General features: G+C 35.5%; 1 protein-coding gene across 8 annotated transcripts in view; it reads left to right on the top strand.

The window, feature by feature from the left end:
• LINGO2 (leucine rich repeat and Ig domain containing 2) overlaps positions 1 to 22,387 on the top strand; it is a 1,109,656-nt gene that overhangs the window by 185,676 nt on the left and 901,593 nt on the right. The window contains exon 1 of one of the 8 annotated variants that reach the window (XM_054689317.1): positions 3,393 to 3,556. The exons of the other annotated variants lie outside the window; for them this stretch is intronic. The gene's annotated coding sequence lies outside the window, so the exon portion shown is untranslated. Of the gene's footprint in view, positions 1 to 3,392; positions 3,557 to 22,387 lie in introns of those variants that run through there. 8 annotated transcript variants of the gene reach the window in all.

The raw sequence follows: 22,387 nt of genomic DNA, 5'->3' as shown, positions 1-22,387 counted from the left end.
AAGTTTCAGGAAAAGCAGAAAATGTCACCTTCCCAATTGTCAGTTCCAGAAGTAAGGAAACCTAACTTCTTGCTTACAGTCATCATGCTATTTCTTCTCTTTATTGTGTGTGTGTTTTTCTTTCTTACTCTTCCCCCATTCAGCACTCCAGTGACTTCTTATTTCATTGTCTCTTTCTTACCTGTGTAACTGTACAGGTGGTCAAAATGCTAGTTTCTGTGGGATTAGTGACATTTGCTTAATCCTAACCTTCTCACACATGCTACAGACATTAGAGCAACAAGAAAAGATCGATGTAAAATTAGAACTTTTTTTTAAAGTCTATATTTGTATTTGTTTCCTAGGAAAGCAAAAAATGGGGTCACTCAAAACAACAGAAATTTGTTATCTCACTGTTGGGAAAGCCAGAAATCTGAAATCAAGGTACAAGTTTATAAGCTCTTGAAGGCTCTGGGGAACAATTTGTTCCATTCCTTTCTCTTTCTCATAGCTTCTGGCGTTGCGGCAATCCTTGGTGTCCTTGACTTGGAGACACATCACTCTAATATCTGCCACCATACTCTCATGAAGTTCTTCTTTTGTTTATGTATCTCCTCTTTTTAGAGAACACCAGTCATATGAGAGTTAGGACCTACCTTCCTCCAGTATGATTTCACTTGATTACATCTGGAAATATCCTTTTCCCAAATAAAGTCATGTCCAAAGATACCATGGATTTGGACTTGAATGTATATCTTTGGAAAACAAGTTTGAATCTATAAAAATACTCCCTGAAATTCATATAGTTTTTAAAATCAGTGGTGAAATGAATTTATCTTTTTTAATATATTTTTTATTAAACCAACAACAACAATAACAACAAAACCAACAGTAGAAAAAGTGGGAGTAAAAGAGTAGTACATATTAAGTAGGGGAAACATAAATTTAAACCCAGCAGAGCCAACCTTGGAGCACTCACCAGAGCTGGAAGACTACACAGAAAGAAAAAAAAAAAAAAGAAACAAAGAGAATGGGAGGGAGGGTGTGTGTGTGGGGAGAGTGAGAGAGAGAGAAAGAGAGAGAGAGAGAGAGAGAAATGAATACAGCAAAGGTGTTTGTAGTTACAGAACACAGGTAAGTTTGCTCCCAGGAAGACTAATGTGTTCCCTGGCTGGAGAATTCCACCAGTCAGATGAACTAAATGTTAAGTTGTTGACTAAATGTTAAATTGTGACCAAGTGCTGTCCTTGTGTGAACTCCATCTTTAGAACTTTGACTATCCCATGCAGCAGTGTAAAGGCTCTACTTAGCCCTCCTTCATATTGTCAAAGCAACTGCACACTAGCAATAGGAGAGAATGTTCTGCTGACCATCACCTTTGTCCAGAGTGGTTCTTATTTGCTCATATCTAAGTATGTGCTATTCATATTTCAAAATTACTCTATTCCATAATGACACACTTGTTCAAATTCTTTTTTTTAAAGATTCATTTATTTATATATATATAAGAACTGGGGTACAGGCCAAAGGTGTGGGGGGTGGGAGGTTTCAACAGAGACAGAAAAGGGAACAGAACAGGCAGATTGACTGTAATACACTGCTGAGGGGAGCAGCGGGTGAGTCAGGAGAGGTCTGCTGTGCCATGTGGGTATCTCCCTGGCTGGGGATCGAACGCATGCGACAGTGGCTGCAGACAGCCTTACAGGCTGCGTCTTTACCCCTTGCACCACCAGGGATGCCCTTGTTCAAATTTTTGCCTATGTAAAATATTATTGTTCAGTATATTTTTAAATAATCATCACTGCCATCTCCTAGGAGTCATATTGGAAATCCATACTAAACAGTGATGTTTGAACTTGAAATGAGTCTTATCACTGAATAAATTTTAGTTATGCTTAAAATAATGTGACCTTAAACTCTTTAAATCATTGGAAAATCAACAGAAAAACATATTATTTCCACAAATGTGGCTAAGATTATTTAATACTGATGATAATTGTCAGAAGTTTCTGTGATATGTTTATTTTTTAAATGAAATTTATATTATGTTCACACATACACAATATTAAGGGATACAAAAGAAATAACTAAAGAAGAAGGTGGCGATGTCAGGACTGGACAGGCCATAAAGATACTGGGGGACTCTACAGGGAAATACCTCTATTTCTGAGACAGGAAAAACAATGGAGACTTAAATGACATTGCTTCCTATCTTCCCAGAAAGGGAAGAGAGAAAGGAACATAACTCAGTCACTCCAATGGGTGAAATAAAGTGCCATTATAAATGATAAACGAGTTGTCAAGAAAAACTTTAGAAAGAATTCTAAGCCAGTTCCACGATATAACACCTGCCTGGAAACTCTGGGGAAGTTATATGGCTAAATAGCAAAGCAAAGGGGTATTACTTGTCATAACCAATGTACAAAATAAGTAAAATTCCATTGCCATGCAGTGGGAAAATAGACTTGTTATGTGAGTTTGCCAAGGAAGCTTTACTGTTTATTTACAGTTTATGTCCCCTTCGTGCTTGATGTATTGAAATATGGAGTTTTTACTTAAATGACTTCTTGAAAGAAAATGTATGATAAAGATCTTTATCCTTAAGTCAGGTTCATGAATAATCATATGGCTTGTGATAATACATTTATATGTATTAAAATCAACTTCATTTGAAATTTTAATTTGACTATCTTTTGCTCTTACTTGACCAAATAACCTAAGTAGCAAGAAAGTGAGTTTGCAGATCATATGAGATATTAAATCTTATATTGAGGTCAGCTTCTACTATAATTAAAAGGAAGATTCTCATTTTTATGATATGATCATGAATGCAGTGTTATGTGGTACACTCTTTTTGTTAAACTGTCTTAAGAGTAGCATGCGAGGACCTCTCCTGGTGGCGCAGGCAATTGAGTGCAGCTCTGTAAAGCTCTCTACAGCCTCTGCAGCACCGGTTCGATCCTGGCCAGCCAGTGAGAGTCCCACATAATGCGACAGATCTCTCCTGTCTCACCCACTGCTCCCCTCAGCAGTGTATTTCATCAGTCTGCCTGTTCTGTTCCCCGCTCTGTCTCAAGTGAATCCTCTCACCCTCCCATGCATCTGGCCTGTACCCTGGTTCTTATATAAATAAATAAATAAATCTTTAAAAAAAAGAGTAGCATGTGATGAGAAAAAAATACAAAAATAGTGGTGATGGTGCATGGGTGTATTGGTAAGGGGAAATGTATGGGGATTACACCTGAGGGTGTGGGGAGCAAATGTTGTTTACAAATGAACAATGATGTAAAAAAGAAATAATAAAATACAATCAGAATCACAACCCCCCACAAGAAAAAGAGTAGCATGTGATGAGAAAAATATACAGAAATAGCTGAATAAACAAATTAGCTACATGAACTGTCAACAATCACATTATGATGTGTTTAGTTATAGGATGGGAAGCTAGTTATCACTCTATTGGACTATCAAGCGAGGATTCTGCTTTGGATATGATGATAAAGCATTATGAAAATCGCAACTGTACCTCATTTTCTGTGTTAAAGTGGCTTTCAAAACTTTTTGAGTATCATCCAGAGTAAGTAATATAGTTCATATTACATACTACTATACACCCATACATACACTGAATCAGAAGTTTTCACTGAACAGTACTCTTTACCCTTATACTTGAATGCTGTTATTTTTAAAATTGTGCTCCACCCTATCCTGTTCCTGTGCAATCTATGTTTTTAACAATTCTGTAATCATTTAAATTGCTTCCATACCTATTAATGGTTCAAATGACAACTTAGCAGTTTTCACTACATGACATTGCACATTCCCTAGGAACATGGAATATATGACATATGTCCTATTGTGACTATTCCTCAAGCCGAACTCAGACTCTGCACAGCAGGCAGATGGTAGTCAGTTGTACATTTGAAGAGTGGAGAAAAATGCAACTAAGGGTAACAGAACAAGGAGCAAAGTATCAGTGGAGATTAATTTCTTAAAATAGGCGGGAAACAGTGGTGGCAGGCATATGTACTTGAGAGGTGTAAAAGCTCTGTGTTTATATTCCTCATATTGCTGATGAAGTAGCTTTTTGGTATGAGTCAGTGTAGAGCTATTTTCAGAATGCAACAGTGCACACTAACTTCATGACTAGAGTTCTATACCTCTAATCTTTTCTAATTTCTAAGTAATTTTGTTTTCTGTGTGGATAAACTGTAAACTAATTAAATTCATTTGCTGAGGATAATTGGTATACTCAAATTTCATAAATGTATATAGTTTAAAGATACATATTGAATATAGTGTGTATGTATGTGTTATCCAGGAAAGTGATTCCTTAAAGGCATTAAATTGGAAATATACATATATTATATATATTAAAGTATTGCATAGTAAATTTACAATTAATATTAGACCAGTTTCTTTTTTAAAATATTCTCATGAAATAATATAAAATATGTGCACATAGGTTAGTTAAGAACTAGGAACAAATAAGTCATTGCAAGTGGTAGTATATTATGATTGTATGACCATGTCCAAGAATACTTACCATGATGCCTTAAAATTTTGCATTTAGACATATATATGGAAGACCAAGCAACTATCCTGAAATAGAGCAAATACTCCTGAGGAAATGGCTTCATTAATTATGCTTATATTAATGGATATTAGCAAAATTGTATTGTTTTATTTCTAACATCTATTTGAAATAAATTGCACATAAGAAAAAGGGACTTTGGGGAGGAAACTTGGAGAGGAGTGATATACATACAGTATAGTGGGATCTTTTGATGCCTGAATGGAATGTGTCAGAGGATTATAGATAGCCTACTGGAGCAATAAGAGGGCAGCTTCAAGTTTGCATAAATTGGTGAAAATATTTTCTTTTAGAAACCCTTTCCTTCTTGGAATATTTTTTTCTTTCTTTCTCTCTCTCTTTTTTTTTTTTTCCCAGCAGTGTTACAATAAATGTTTATTCAGGGCTTCAGGACTGTGATCAAGGAGATATAGAAACTAGGAACATTTGATTTTAATACCCAAGGAATCTGCCAGATGTGTTTTTATATAGACAAAAGGGGCAAGGTGAGGTCTCCTTCACACAAATGTAATGTTCAATCAGTGCAGTATGATTGGTGGAAAGTTTGTCAAGTGGTGATTGGCTGAATTTCACTGATATATTTTTCTATTTTTTTAATTGCATCAAGCTGTTTATAATGTACATTAGCTTGCAGTTATCAATAGTTTAATCCTAAGCATGTGCATACATGCTTCTTCACTTAATTAATTTGTAATTTGTTGTATCAAGTATTTAGAAGTAGAGGATTTTGGGAGATTTAACAGTTTCCTTATCAGATTACCAATCTCAGAAATGGTAAAGGTTGATGGAAGTGGGGAAGAAACTCCTTTTATGTATTGTGCAATTCTTGCAAGAATTTTTAAATTATCTGGGCCTCCCTGGTGGCTCAGGGCTTAAATACACAGCACTATCAAGCTATCAACAGCCACTACAGAGTGAGTGAGATACCCGGCTGCCAGGGAGCTAACCCACATGGCACAGCAGACCTCTCTGGTCTCACCTGCTGCTCCCCTCAGCAGTGTATTTCAGCCCATCTGCCTGTTCTTCTCTCCACTCTGTCTCTGGTGAATCCTCTCAACCCCCACACCTCTGGTTTAAACCCAAGTTCTTATATGCATAAATAAATAAAATAAATATTTTAAAAAGAATTTTTAAATTATGGAATAGTTTATTACTCAAAAATAATTATTGAACTCATTCTATATTAGGTCCTGCTCTAGATAAACAGATACTGAAAATGAATATATAATCCAAAACAATCATAATTGGATAAGAAATTTCCAAGATGTACTACTATGTTTCTCAATTGGCTCTTTTGGCAGTTTGCATATAACCACATCACACCTGGAGAAGTGTCGATAGAGCTAGACAAATAGACTCTGTCATATGTTTGATTCTGATCTGATAGACTTTCATTTTGTTGACAGCAAACTCCTGGCTTTGTATTTATTTCCTGGGTAATGTGGATTAAAGTCTAGTGTATGATGACAACTGAGTATATCATAATTAACAAACTTGTTCAAATGCATAATCTCAGCTATGATCTCAGGAATTAATGATCATTAAATTTCTATTTTTCACTGGAAACAAAATTCTGTTAATTATAATAATCAAAATCAACAAGCAACTGTAGACCAGAGACACACTACTGTGGGTGGGGGGGGGGAGAGGAGGGATTAGGGTCAAAATAAAGGGGGTGGGAATTGTATGGGAAATATAACCAAAATGAAAATGCATACATTGTGCAAAAATGAAAAATGATGTAAGCATTACATAAAATAAAATGAAAAAAAAAATCATGTGAGTCCATGTATATAATAATAACTAGTTCTATGCCTGACTCCTGATAGGATCAACTAGTACTTGTTTCATTTTGTTTAAAACAGACCTATTAAAAAATTATTTCAGATACAACCTAAAATGATAGAAGTGAGAGAAAAAAATTCCATCTTTACTGAATTTAGAACTTTCCATTTTTTTGTCCCTATACCTATTACTTATGGTGATAAAAGGGTAACCCACGTGGAATGTAGTGAAGCTCAAAATATGCTATTTTACATAGGACGGGTGATTCTCATGCTTAGATTTATGACTTAGAGGCCTCTGTCTGCACTGAAGAGTTACCTAACTTCATGATGTAAAGGACTGTTGAGTAACATTTATGTCAAATGTATACTGATTCTATTTGTAGTGAACTAGGAAACTCACAACTTGACCTAATTGTATATTTTGATATTTCTGTGCAATTTTTCTGGTAAAGGAATTGCTTTATTTCAGGAAGGATATTTCATTGCTGTGTATTCCATGAGAAAATAGAAGTTTACGTTTCAGATTAGGCCAAATGATTAAATTTATGTTTAGTGGTAGGGCAGCCTGGCTGTGCTGTTTTATCACAATGAAGTTTATGACTAGCCCTATAACTAATGATTGGATCAAACGTGGTGATAATGAAGTAAAGAAAATAGCATGTGTATCAGATCTCAATTTCACTCTGTTAATCCCACCTATTTTTAGCGTAATACATATTCTGCCCTTCTTCTTATCCTCATATTTTGCTTTGTGGTATGGGCATAAAAGGTAGTGTTGTTTCAAATATGTCAGGTAAGGTACTTGTGCTATTGTTTTTTTGTTCCATGCCCAAAAATGCATTACCAATAATCACAGCACTTTTTTTCTGTTGAAATGCCTAACATTCTCAAAATAATACCTGAGGTAGCCTCTACTTGTCGCTGCCCCTGATTCTTATTCATGGACTTCAGGGAAAGCAGACCAGGACTCAAATGTCAACTCTACCACTCATTAACTTCAAGATCTTGGGAAAACAATATATTCTTTGTGATGGAAAGGAAATGAATACAAAAATATTATACATAGTTTAACTTAGAAAGGGCAGGTGTTCCACTTCTGCTATAGATGCTTTGCTCTGGCATTCGCCCAGAATGTATATTCCCTAAACTCTGTTCCTTGAAAGGCAGGAAAATGTCACCGATGGTTAACCTAGCTTATGGCTTGTTTCTATATAGAACGTGCTGTCTTACTATCCAGAAAATGGTTTGATTCCTGGTCTACGGTAGACCTGGTGTTCTTCCTTGACACAGTGAATTACATCCTCAGCTATCAGTGACACAGTATGCCATGCATTTAGTATAGTTTTACTATTTGCTGTAGTTGAATGTTTTTGTTCTCTCAAAATTATGTTGAAATCCTAACCCCCAAAATGTTGGTATTAGTAGAGGAGGTCTTTGGAAGTGAGCAATTAGTTGATAAGGATGGAGCCTTCATGAAATGGATTGATGCTTTTATAAAAGAGGGTTCAGAGTGATCCCTATGCCTTTTCCACCAGGAGAGGACATGATGTGAATGTCCTGTCTATGAACCAAGAAGTGGATCTTCATCAAAATATGACCATGCTGGTGCCTTTGGTCTTAGGCTTCCAACCTTCAGAGCCATGAGAGATGAATTTGTTTTATTTAGGTGCTGCCTAGTCTGTAAGTTTTGTTGTGGCAGCCTATGAACACTAGATACTGATCAAGGTACTGATGTGAATTATTTGTAAAAGCACTGAAAATTTCAGTGACTTAACACATTAGAAACTAGTTGTCATTCAGATCATAATTTTAGCTGGGTAATCAATTTGGTAAGGGGTCCCTTTTCCACAGTTTTTAACACATGACTTTCTAGGTCATCACAAGCATACACATGCCAATCAGCTAGGGAGTGGAGGATTTTGAGGGCACATATCATATTAATTTACATTCCATTGTCTAAATCTCAGTCTTGTGGTCATCCTAGGGTCCACACACTATGGTAACTGCTAAGGAAGCAGGACAGATATTTTACTGCATGCCTAGGAAGAAGAGGCAGTTCATTTTGATGAACATTTTGTAGACTTCTTAAATGTTTTATTTTATAAATTAGTCAGTCATTTACATGTCTACATAACTTTCATTTTTACTCATCCTTATATGCAAATGACAACTATGTCTTAATACAGTGGGCAATAATCTGAACATATGATCTCTTTAGCATGAATTACACACACACATGTTAACAGTGTCCATAACATAGACTCTAAAGGTTAAGTGACTGTCTAAAATTATAAACCTTAATTAGAGATTAAGGCTCTAGTGCCCAGTCTAGCATTCTTTCTAATATGGCATCTATACCTCTAAAGTAATTGGGGTATAATTTGTTATATTCTATCATTTTAGAAGCATTTCTGCAGTTAATGCATATAGTAAATATGTATAGTTTTATTTAGACTTCTTTACATACACTGCTTTTTTATTTCTTGTTTCAGTGCTAGTATGGGCAGAGTTGAAACCAATTAGTTTAATTATAAATCCTTTAAACATCATTCATTTTTCTTTTATTTGTCACTAGTTATTAAGATTATGAGCATAGTACAGGAAGAGAAGTTAAACATTTTATAGCTTTTTTTGGTGGTAGTGCTAATGAAGATAATATACTTACAATATGTATTGTAATAGTAAGTGCCATTTATGTTTCTTTTAAGATTTATTTATGTGTGGAAAAACTGGGGTGTAGACCAGAAGTTTGAGCAGTGAGAGGATTCAATAGAGACAGAGTAGAGAGGAAGATCTACTGAAATACTCTGCTGAGGGGAGTAATGGGTGAGACAGGAGAGGTCCACTGTGCCATATATGGGTTAACTCCCTGGCCAGGTATCGAACTCAGGCCATAGTGGTAATAGTGCTGAGACAACACCTAGGCCACCAGTGAGGCCCCTTATTTATGTTTCATTGTACTGCATAAATATAGTAGATATATGCATTTTTCCAATTTTCATAAGGCAACTTTAAGATGCCCTTTTTCATTTCTATTTCTTAATTGCATTTAAAATTTGAATTGTATTTTTCTACAATAATGAACAAAACATTGGTCATTTAATTTATATTCTATATTCTGGAAAGCATCTGAATTCAACAATGGTAATTTATGGTTTTTCAAATTCACTGTAATCCAATTTATTCCCTGTTTCTTCTCATTCTAATAGCTGTTGTTTTGTATTGTATTTGAAATTTTCAAGTATCACAAATGAGAAAGCTAAGAAAAAGGGTGATAGGATTAAATAGTAAAGTATTTTTAAGTGTGAGGGTAACCAGTTTTAGTTTCTATCATTGTATAACTTTTAGAATTTTCAGTAGTTTATGCCACTGTGGGAAATCTCCTATGCTTATGTTTTTGTATTTTTCCCCCAAAGATTTATTTATTTATGCATACAAGAACTGGGATACAGGCCAGAGGTCTCAGGGGATTCACCAGAGGAAGAGTGGGGAATAGAACAGGCAGACTGACTGAAATACACTGGTGAGGGGAGTAGTGGGCAAGTCAGGAGAGGTCTGCTGTGCCATGTGCATCACCTGCCTAGCAGGGGATCAAACTGGTTTTGCTGTGGCTATGGATAACTTCATAGTGCTGTGTCTTAACCCTTTGTGCCACCAGAGAGGCCTCACAATTTTTTTTTTTCTTAAGCATCCTATGCTTTTATGAAAACTTCAAAAATTATTAAGTATTACACAACTAGTGCACATTCTTGTCTGTGGCTGACCCGTGGGATAGAGAACAGATTTTTATATCATGTGTTAGAACATTTCGATACTAGTTAGGGTAAGGTTATTACAGACATATGAGTAGTCCTTTGGGTTAATAAAATGAGAAGAGATGGAAGAATGGATGATTGTGAGTATGTGTATGTATTTTGTTTTGTTTTTTACTATCTTATAGTTGTATAAAAACAGAAGTGAATATCCATATTGAAGAAGACCTAAAGGTTTTTGGTGACTGACATTATAAATCTTCCAAATACAGACAAAGGATCATGAAATGGGAAGTGAGGTGTGCACAATGACAGTGCTCTCTTATTTATCATCTTTATTAAAGACATGCTGCAATAATGAAAGTTACCCTTGAACACTCATTTATTTATTAGAGTAAGAGTGAAGACCTCTGATTTTATTTGTTTAGCAAACATTATTGAACTATGATTCAAGTATTGGAATCACATACTTTACCAGTACAATGCCTAACTCATAGAGTTTAGTGTTGATTTGAACACAGTCTTTAAAAAACCATACTCGGGCCTCTCCGGTGGCGCAGCGATTGAGCGCTGGGTTGCGAAGCTGCCCGCAACCTCTGCAGTGCTGGTTCGATCCCCGGCTGTTCCTTGCCACCGGAGGAGGGTCCCACATGGCGCGCAGACCTCTCCTGCCGCCCGCTGCTCCCCTCAGCAGTGTACTTCGGTCCTTCTGCCTGCTCTGCACCCCGCTCAGGCTCTGGTGAATTCTCTCACCCTCCCGCGCTTCTGACTGTACCCAGTGCATGTATAAATAAATAAATAAATAAATCTTTTAAAAAACAAACAAAACAAACAAACAAACAAAAAAAACATACTCATTGTTATTATGAGGATAAGCTAAAATAGTATTAGGAATATATTGTTATTATGGAATATATTGTATTAGGAATATATTGATATATTTTTAAATTCATTTATTTATGCATACAAGAACTGGGGTATAGGCCAGAGGTGTGGGGGTGGTGAGAGGATTCGCCAGAGACAGAGTGGCAAACAGAACAGTCAGATCAACTGAAATACACTGCTGAGGGGAGCAGCTGGTGAGTCAGGAGAGGTCTGCTGTGCCATGTATGTATTTCCCTTGCTAGCCAGGGATGGAACTTGTGCTACAGAGGCTGTAGATTGTCTCATAGGTTGCGTCTTAACCCCTTGCACCACCGGGGAGGCCCAGGGATATATAGATATTTATAGATACTTTCCAATTCACTAAATATCTTCATAACTTCAGGTTAACTTCCTTAGATATATAGTAATTTCCTTGTTACAATATGGTATGTTACTTCTAATTAGCTACCTTGCTTTGTGTTAGTTTTCATCGAGGATAACACTTGTAAATTCCACCATGAATTTATCAGTCTTGTTAATGGAAAACAAAAAAAAAAGTCCTTCACTACTAGATTTTACAGGAATTCTTCATATAATGTAACAAAGGAATCATCAAATGTCTATGTTAAGGACTAGATAGTAGATAGTAACTATTTTAGGCTTTGGGAGACACATAAGATCTCTGTGGTGTGTGTGTTTGTGTGTGTGTGTGTGTGTGTGTGTGTGATCCTTTCCAAATATCAAAACCATTATTAGTTTGCCAGCAATAAATAAAACAAGCAGTAACCCAACTGAGCATCAGCACACAGGTTGCATTTTGTTAACCCCTAATTATAACCTATAAATTTTCAGCAATATTTGAAGTTGAAGTTCCACTGACTGCTGAGTTCAAGTAATTTCTCTTTTGTGACCCTCCAGTTATAATAATAGGGAGAAGTAGGAGAGTAATAAACACTTAAAAACAATCAAAAGGACTGTCAGTCACTAAGAATGAAATACTCATATGTAAACAAACCAAATGGAGATGTATTTTACCTAAATACTGATTTACTTCACAGGATTTTCAATTTCAGAACATTTGTAGATGACTGTAGATTATTAATGGTATCTATGCATTCAAGTCTTTCACTTTCAGAATTATTTTATTTCTAGATATTACAAAGCTCAAGATTTTGTTAGATAAAAGACCCCCCTCACCCAGTGATGTTTTCTAAAGTGCATGTTACATGCAATCCTTTAATGTCACCCTGTATTTTGTCATAATGCATGTAAGAAATCACAAGATATTTATTGTGAAGCTTTACAAAAAATCTCTAAGGGTTAGTTAACTAAAACTTTGTTTGCTTGAAACATTATGTACTATCACAGAAATAAATGTGATGTCTCATTTTGAAAATATAGCTTTTCAAAATTGGCTGAGCCTTTCACCCTGGGAAATGGATTAAACCACTTGGGGTCTTAGCTGCCTTTTGTAACCAAGGTAATTCTCTATAGCACTTAGAATGCTAAATTTAACTATCAGCTTGTGGTTTTGACCTGCATTGTAGAAGTTGTCAAAGTATGTATAATACAAAACTTTTACCAAGAACAGAAATCCCCATGTTATCTTTCTAAACATCTCCTGTTTCCTTATGCCCAAAGGATTTTTTTTTCCATTATTACTGAAAGACTTAAATGATAGTTTGTTTTAGTTTAAGCATCACATGTTTCCTTAGCTCAGCAGTTGTTAAACTTTTCAACAGATTGGAGTCACCTGGAGGGCTTTGTTAATATACCCATTTAAAAAATGTATTGTTATTGAACTACCATTGTTTTACATCCCTGCTAAAGTTTTGGCAGTGTAGGATTTACCCCTGCTGGTCTAGTCACTGTAGCATGGTGTCACTTAGAGGTGGAATATTCTTAAGCTCTCACCCTGACCCACAGACACTGATTGAATAGTAATAGTGGCAATGCTCAGGGATTTGCATTTTTAAAATTGTAAATGCCATTTCTCATGTAATAGGTGATAGCACCACAGTGTTTTGACAAACACTGTAATAACCTATATAATGCCTATATACCTGATTATTGAAATAAAACTGAATTCTATTTTCTCATCACTTTCAACCAACTTTTTGATTTTTCTGTTGTAATACTTTCCTGCCATTGAGTGAATGTGTGATCTTAAGAAAGGCAGAATCTGGGCCTCCCTGGTGGCACAAGGGGTTAAGCACCACACTATGACGCAATCCGTAGCCTCTGCAACAGGAGTTCGATCCATGGCTGGCCAGGGAGCAACCTATATGGTGAAGCAGACCTCACCTTTCTCTCCTGCTGCTCCCCTCAGCACTGTACTTTGGTCAATCTGCCTGTTCTGTTCCCCACTCTGTCTCTGGTGAATCCTCTCACCACTCCTCCCCCCCCCGCATCCCTGGCCTGTACCCCAGTTCTTGTATCATACATAAATCTTAAAAAAAAATAAAGGCAGAATCACATCTGGGTTGTAAAATTTCATTTCAATGCTCACTGCAGTATCCACACTATGTTTTCCTAGCATGTCATCACATATTTGTAAACTTCTTTTGCAGATGTGGAATCTGTCTTACTCACTTTTGTATTTTATCACCTAGTAGGAACTCAATAAATAAGGCAAAGTTCTTAAAAACACCATTCAATGAAATAGTATTTGGAGTAGCAGACAGGTGGTGGGGGTAGCAGGAATATGCACCTCCCAAATATGCTTGGGTTCAGTGACATTTGAATCTCTGCCATCACTAACACACCTGCTCTTCTAAGTAGTTAGTTTGGTGTTGAATGACTTTGTCAAGATAAGAGCAGAATAAGATTTGGTAGTGTTTTCATTTCAGGGTAGAATATAGAAGCATTCTCAACCTTCATAGCATCAGAAATTTAGACAGCATGATGTAGTTTTAAATAAAAGTCAGTAAAATTTCATGAGTATATAAAAATAACTGTTGTAACAAAATACTGTGTTTTTTTTCTTTTTTTGAGAGTAGTCTTAGAACCCCTGTAAGGATTTTACAGGAAAATGAATAAACTTGATTTTGTTTCAAAAGATGTAGGCATTTTCCAACCTAAAGCAGTAGTCTGAGCTCAGACTCAGTCACTGGATGTGTGAGTTATTTAACCTTATTGAATTAAAATTTATTTTATTGCCAGTGGTAGTCCTATATTGTTCCTACAGTTTGTCAGGGGGTAACTGAGAAGTGCATGTGTGAGCACCACACATTTGTGTATTGTTGACGGGAAGATAATCAGTATATCCCAGAATATCAGTTCAAGTTTGGTTATTCATTTGATGAGGACAATCTTGATTTTGGCAATGAGAAGAATATGTTTCATTGTGCTGCTACCTATGTATCATCAATAATATCCATGAAATCACTCAGTCTTCTCAAGTTACAGATTGTTACATTTTACCCTACAATCTTCTGAATAACTTCATTCATCTGAGCCTATTTATTGTGCATCTATAATGTGCAGGAATATCCAGAACTCTGGTGATACAACAGTAACCAAGAGTTAAATGTATTCATTATTATGGAGTTTACATTGTATTCAGGAGAGGAATACTGATAATAAGCAGATCAGTGCATAAAATATATTGTATGTTAGATGATAATACAAATGATATAGAAAAATAAAGCATATAAGGGGGCTTCCCTGGTGACCTAGGGGTTAAATCTCAGAGCTATCACTGCGATGGCCTGAGTTCAACCCCTGGCCGGGCTGCTAACCCACGTGGCACAGAAGAGCTCTTTTATCTCACCTGCTGCTACTCTTAGCAGTGTATTTCAGTAGATCTGCCTACTCTGTCTCTGGTGAATCCTCTTAGCCCCCCACACCTCTGACCGGCATCCCAGTTCTACACAAAAATAAATAAAAATCATTTTTAAAATAAATAAATACATAAATAAATAAAGCAAATAATAGGACAGGAAACTGGAGGCCTAGAGTTTTTTTTTTTTTTTTTAAGATTTATTTAAAAAGACCTGGGTGTAAGCCAGAGGTGCGGGGGAGTGTGAGGAGTCACCAGAAAGATTAGGGAGCAGAACAGGCAGATCTACTGAAATACACTGCTGAGGGGAGCAGCAGGCATGGCAGAAGAGGTCTGCTGCACCGTGTGGGTAACTCCCTGGCAGGCTGGGATCTCATGCTGCAGAGGCTGCCGATAGCTTGAACGCACTGTCTTCAACCCCTGAGCCACCAGGTGGGCCCGGAGGCCTAGAATTTTAAATGAGATGGACTTGGACATCTATAAAGTGGATAATCTCTAAAAAATAAAAGAAAGGAGAAATTAAAGGTGGAAGATAGGAGAAGAGCATTCTAGGCAGAGGATGGCAAGTGTGAAGGTCTGAGGCTCTTACCTGCCTAACGTGTTTGAGAACAGCACTGTGATTAGCGTGGCTTGAATGGAGTCAACAAAGAGACTAATCATGGGAGACTGGTTTTATTTTTCTGTAGAAAAAACAAGGGGAAAGATTGTAGATTCTGTAAGACTGAGTGTGAATAAGATGAGAAACATTGGAAAGTTTTGAGCAAAAGGCTGACATCATCTTATTTAAGTTTAAAAAAATAAATTGAAAAAAATAAATAAAAAAAGAAATTGAAACTGGCTACTATCAATAATAGTCTCTAGAGAGGTGAGATGAAAACAGGGAGATTAGTTAGAAGGTTCCCACAACATTTGAGGTAAACAATGAAAACTTGGACCTTGGTAGGTGTGATGGAGATAAAGAGAAGCATCAAGATTCTGTGTGATTTATGGAGGTAAAATCATGTATCTGATGATGAATTCCATGTAAAATATGAAGAAACAGATCACTGTTTTATCTAGGCACTCAGAAAAATGTGTTACCTTTTTTATTGGGCACACTGTTGTAAAAATAGGTTAAGTTTGAGGAGCAAAGATCAGGAGATTGCTTGTGATACTGATAAGCTTAAGATAAATATGTTTCCATATGAATAAGTCAAAAAGTTGTTGACTATATAACACAGCACACTTAAAATTAAATATGGCTATCAGTTATACATGAGGCACTAGTGTTTTGCCCTCACCTTAACTGTCCAGCATCATGTTGTGTTTTCACTGATTGGACATGAGATGCTGGCTTTACATATAACAATTGTGCTTATATACCATCAGATTTGACAGTCAGGATCATGAAGCAATATATTCTTTAAGTTATAATGGGAATATTATGGTCATTTTGTGCATCACACATTTTTTATAAAAAAAATTTTATCATCATCAAGTGCTATATTTAATTGGTGGATTTACTGTGTTTTAGAAATTATTTTATAACTCCAAAATATACATTTTTATTTGATAATGTAAAAATTGCTCAATTAGCCTATTAGGTAATAGAATGCAAATATATTGAAATATTTAATACATTTTTATATATAAATACACTATATATGCAAGTATCTACATATATATGCCTGTTTGTGTATATATACATATACATATGGTATGTTTGTATATGGATCTATGTTGAAATGGATACTTTGTATCCTAGTATCAGCTTTCTTTTGGAAATTGATACCTCCTCATATTTTCCACTATCCACTATACTTGGAAGTCACCATATGGTACATTAGAGAGGTCCATGGGACACATCTACCTCCTACAATCTAATCGTAGTCCTTGCCTAACAGTTGTGGTATTGAAATTAACAGAGAATTGTGTTTTCTTAGGACCTTTATCTTTAAGTTAAAAACTAGAGTGGTATGGACAACACTATTTTTATGTATGACTCAAACAAACAATAAAACAGAGACAATTAGAATAGAAGGAAGGGAGAGATGAAATTAAAAATAAAGAAACAGAAACATAAAACAGAAGGAAATAATAATGGTGATAACTGATAGTGTTGGAATTTCTTATTTTAATGTTCAACCTCACTCCAGCCTTTGGATTCCAGTTCTTGTTGTAAATAAATCATTTTGATTAAATAATTGTGTATGTTTCTTGGAATCAAAATAATCTTAATCAATGTATGACTCCAAATTTATGTAGACTAAGATGAAACATTCTTTTTTCAGGCAGTACCCAATTTATACTATATTTCTTTGTCAAAATGTCTATGTTATAACACATTTTAGTTCCCAGGATAAAATGGAATAATAATTTTGTTGCATTTCTTGTTTTGTGTGTCCTCTTTTGTGTTCTAAAACTTAGTTGAAATCCTTGCAGTGATCAAAAAAGAAAAGGAAAAAAAGTGGTAGTAATTTCCACTGTGTACCCAACATATTTTTTTATTTTCTCCAAGTTTATAAGCGAACAAAATATTCTCAACATTTATTGAGTATGTAATCTATATTAGACATCTTGCAAAGTATTTTCTGTACTTTCATCCCATTTTCCTGTCAACAATCTTCACAGTTTTATTTCTACCCTATAGGAAGAGGAAACTGAGAATTAGTTGTATTTCTTCTTCTAAGGTCTTGCAAATTTCAAGTGGAAAGAGGAGACAGGACTCCAATAAAATACAATATGCTTTCTTATGGTCACCGAATTTCTAGAAAATTTTGTTGCATGAATATACTGTTTAGGTGACTGTTAACAAAACCCCAAATTACAATTTTCAGTTATAGCTGTACCCATTCCACTGCACAAAGATGAAAATTAATGTAGGATAACAAACAGTTGATTTCACATTCACTTTACTAACCCACTCCAATATTTCACATGCAATCCATCCACTATTTAACCATGTTGAGCTAAAAAGGAATTTTTATATTCTTCATAATTCCCTAATAAGTAGTGTTTTCTAGTTAAGTATATAATAGGAATGGAAAAAATCATTTATCATAATCTAAATAACAACTTTTCACAACAGTATGACATAAAAGAAAGTTACATTGCCATGCCTAATTGAAAAAAATTGTTTTCATTCTTTCCCAGTCTTGTGATCCTGACCATGGATTGACTGAATCCCCTTCAGTTCCCCATAGGTTGTGTTAGTTTGGGAATCCTGAATGATTCAGTTTCAAGACCATCACATCATTATATTGCTCAGTCAGAAATTCAGCTCCCAATGAACCTGGTGTCAGATTCAGCTCAGTTCAATGTGTCACAATCAAATTTTTGACACTAGAATATAAAATCCTCAGAGTCAAGATGTTGTTGGCCCAGTTACATTTTGCCTGGGACTGAACTTACTAATGTCTATCCCTTGGGGTACAAAAAAGTATTGTCTTCTATTTAACATGAAAATGAAAAACACTTTTATTGTTGTACAAACTCTAATTTAGCCATATAGTAAGATTTTAAATCAAGTATGAGAGCAGTATAGCAAAACTATGGCATTAACACCATAAACTAGAAGTGCTCAGAAAATATAGTAGCACAAACATCCTATTACTGCAGAATTAAAAAGAAACATTATTTTTATTTAGTATATGCTTTCAAAAACAGCATAAATTTAGTATAATACATTATGCATACCTATTAGTATAGACTATAGACTGAACTGAGAAAGTACTCAATGATTATGAAGTAACTACTTCCAAAGCCCTCTTCTTTGGCCCCCGTCCATCCTCTGGAATAAGAACCTTAGCTTGTGATGATTGAGGAGAGTACTGATTCAGGACAAGAACCAATGCCCAGGCACATTTCATTATTGTATCAGTAAACTCCCCTTATCATGTAGTATATTACATTAGCATTATTGTTGACCACTGCCTTGCTGGATGAATTATCTTAGGATTTTATGTATATTTGTAAAATTATTTTCTGTTCATTGTATCTGAGTTTTAGAAAGATTGATAATGTTTTATTTATTTTTAAAGATTTATTTATGCATACAAGAACTGGGGTATAGGCTGGAGGTATGGTAGTGTGGGGTGAGAGGATTCACCAGAGGCAATGTGGGGAGCAGAACAGGCAGATTGACTGAAATGCACTGATGAGGGGAGCAGTAGGAGAGAAGAGGCCTGCTGTGCCATGTGGGTAGCTCCCTGGCTGGGGGTTGAACTCATGCTGCAGTGTCTGTGGATAGCTTAATAGCACTGTGTCTTTAACCCCTGCACCACTAGGGAGGCCTAATAATTTTATTTAATAAATTTTTAACAAATTAAAAAGCTACTCAGCAAAAGAGGGCAAATTGACCTATTTCAAGTTTTCAGTGTGAGCATCTTTTGTTATATTTATAAACACTGGGAGAAATGGTATCTTATCATTATGATTATTTTCTCTAACAAAATATAAATTGTTAGTAAGCCCTAACCCACATTTTTCTGACTAATTCAAGCCATCTGTTAGTGCATCCACCAGATATTTTTATATTGTAGTTAATGAGAATTGATAGACCATTTAATTATTTTCTTCCTTAGAACTTGAGAGTAAATTTGAGCTTGAGAAAGGACCTTTCTAATTTGCTTTATAATGATGCATCTTTCCTTGAGCTGCAACTTAGAAAATATCAGTAACTCTGTGCTTGGACTTTTAAAGCTCAGCACTTTTATAAGATACTGCCAATGTCTTGTATAACTGATCTATCAGTGTTTTGAAATGGTTTTTCTATAGATAACAGTGGAGAAATTCAATATGATGCTGCCTTTTTGTCACAAAATGTACTTTAAATTTCAGTCTTGTAGGAAGTGTCTAAAAACACATGCAATTTTCATTGCTCAGTGCTTGCGAATTGGTTGTTGTGCAGTGTTGAGTGTTTACATTCTTCCCTGGTGGGCTTATCTGCTTATCTGTATCAATTGGCATGAACTTCCCAAAGTACAAATTTTCGATCCAGTTTTCTCTAGATCATGGTATGAAATTGAATGAGCTAAATCTTTATTGCCTCTGATATGGTTTGGGAATAACGTTTACATTAGGCATAGAAAGTATAGCTGAGGTGGATGATCTAGGATTCCAAATTGTAAAGAAAAAATAAAACTCAAGTACCCTCAAAGACATCAAATGGGGCCACTTGCTTTTGGGATACTTACTGTGAAAGTATCCCATCAATCTTTTATAATGTCTCCAGTGTACTGTCTGTTAAATGCATTTGGACTTGTCAAAGGAGAATCACAGCCTACAAGTAGACAATGCAAAACAATGATATTTTTTTCCTTGTTTCACAACAATTCTAATAAGAACCTGGAACAAAATGTGGAAACTTAACTCAGGCTGAGATCTAGTAAGGCAAACACCCAAAATATGCAACACTTTGTAACTTAAGTAATTTATCCATGATCAGGAAAATGGCACTTTCACATCTTCAATGTCATGCCCCCATGACTGATATACATTATTAGCAAATTCATAGAGAATGCTTTTGAAAAATCTGTAATACTTGCTGGCTTAGATAATCTATTTGTGTAATTCTATAGGGTTATGGACTTGTTGGGATAACAATTTTAGGCAAACTAAGCAGTGGTCTAATTTCGTTAAATCAATGAAAAATGATTACCACCAATGTGATAGAATATTAAGACCCATAGTAATTCTGTATAATGAACCACTATATAGGTTGTATATGAGTCCCACTGGATAAGATGTTGTAGAAAATTTTGAATATCAGATCTATCTCTACCTAGCAGATAAGAGGCTGTGACATTTAATAACATTATGCCTGGGAGAATATGGAACTGTGCACTGGCAAGAGTAAGGTCTAAGACAGAATATTTTTAATAGTGCATTTTATTTATTCATTCATTCATTCTTTTTCATTCATTTATTTACTTATTTAAATGTTTCCATATATATTTGGTGTGTGTAGGTAAATAGAAAGTCTCTATGTCGGAGATATTTTATTATCCTTAATTTTTGTTTAGTTTTTCCTATCACATCTTGACATTATTCTTTTTAAATCCTCCCCCAGAAGTAAAGCCTTACTCTGGGCATTTTAAACCCCAAATTCATCTTTGCAATTATCCTCCAAATTGATAGCATTTTTGTGCTTATGATTGAGGAACCTAACCCTACATATTTTAAGTTATTTACCTAGGCAGCAAGGTAAGAACAGCCTAAGAAATTCTAACTCCTACTTACTCCATTGGAAAAGAATTCCAGTCTGGGCTTTTATTAACTATCTGCCTAGCAATGAACATGTCATACGATCTCTGAGTCAAGGTTTTCTTGTGTTTAAATAGGATAATATTATCTAAGAACTTTATCAGTGAATCACTGCACATAAGATACAAATACATATACCACACCCTAAGAAGTAATTATTTTTGTACCAGTTATTTGTGCTATTATGACCATATTGTGTTCTCTTTGTAGTAGAAAATTATATGTTCTTTTTTTCCCCTCTGAGTTCGTCTAAGATTTCCAGTGCATAAACTTAATTATTTGATGTCCTCCGAGTAATATGTTGGCCTTTCTCAAACTGGGACCACACATTGTTTCCCCCCCAAAAAATATTAAGTTTATATTCAGCATTTAGTTTATAGTAATGCTATTTCTTTTGCGTTTTTAGTATATTATAAGACAATTATGTTTTTATATATTGACATGGAACCTTAACACTTCAGCTGTATTTGGCAAAAATCTACTGATTCTCTATGTCCAAATAGCTACGGATTTTCACTTTGCAGGAGAGCATTTTATGGGCTGAATATTGCCACTAGCAAAGGCAATAACGCATGTTCTCTTATGAAGTTCTGCAGTTTATTTTTGACTGCAAATATCTGAAATATTTTTTAAAGATTTATTTATTTATGCATACAAGAACCGGGGTAAGGGCCAGAGGTGCGGGAGGGTGAGAGGATTCACCAGAGACAGAGCAGGGAGCAGAACAGGCAGAAGGACCAAAATACACTGCTGCGGGGAGCAGAGGGTGAAACAGGAGAGGTCTGCTGCACCACGTGGGACTCTCCCTGGCCGGGCAGGAATCAAACTGTCGCCACGGAGGCTATGGACAGCTTCACAGCACTGCGCTCAACCTGCTGCACCACCAGGAAGGCCCCTGAGCTATTCTATAATCTTTTAGACATTATTTTCTACTTTTATTTTGTTTGCTGAGCTACTTTAGCCCCATGTGCTTGCACCAGGCACAGGGCCTGCCTTAAGTCTCCACTTGCTGTTATTTTTGTTCAGAATGTCCTCAGGTACCTCTCTTTCCTTTGAAGACTTTGTTCAGATGTTAACATTTCTCTGAGGCATACACTGACCACTCTGTGTAAAACCGTGACTCTTCTCATAAGACTACCAATATGTCTCAGTCTTCTCTATTTTATTTTACCATGGTGTTGATCATCTAATGTAGAAATAATCTCCTCCTGCAGTGTACTATTATTATATATTTATATTCCTCCTCTTACTAAAGTGGAGTCTTCACAAGGGATGGTACTTTTGTTTTTGTTTATGGATAAAGAAAATCCATATGTCACTCTTGATTGAATGAAAGAACTTATATGTAATATCCTAATACTGCTACATTCGTTTTCATTTCTGACTT

This window comes from Talpa occidentalis, unplaced genomic scaffold (genome assembly GCF_014898055.3).
Source record: "Talpa occidentalis isolate TD23 unplaced genomic scaffold, MPIMG_talOcc4v2.1 talOcc4.7, whole genome shotgun sequence".
NCBI lineage: Eukaryota > Metazoa > Chordata > Mammalia > Eulipotyphla > Talpidae > Talpa > Talpa occidentalis.
Note: the sequence above shows the minus strand (reverse complement) of the source record. Positions and strands in the feature narration are given on the sequence as shown.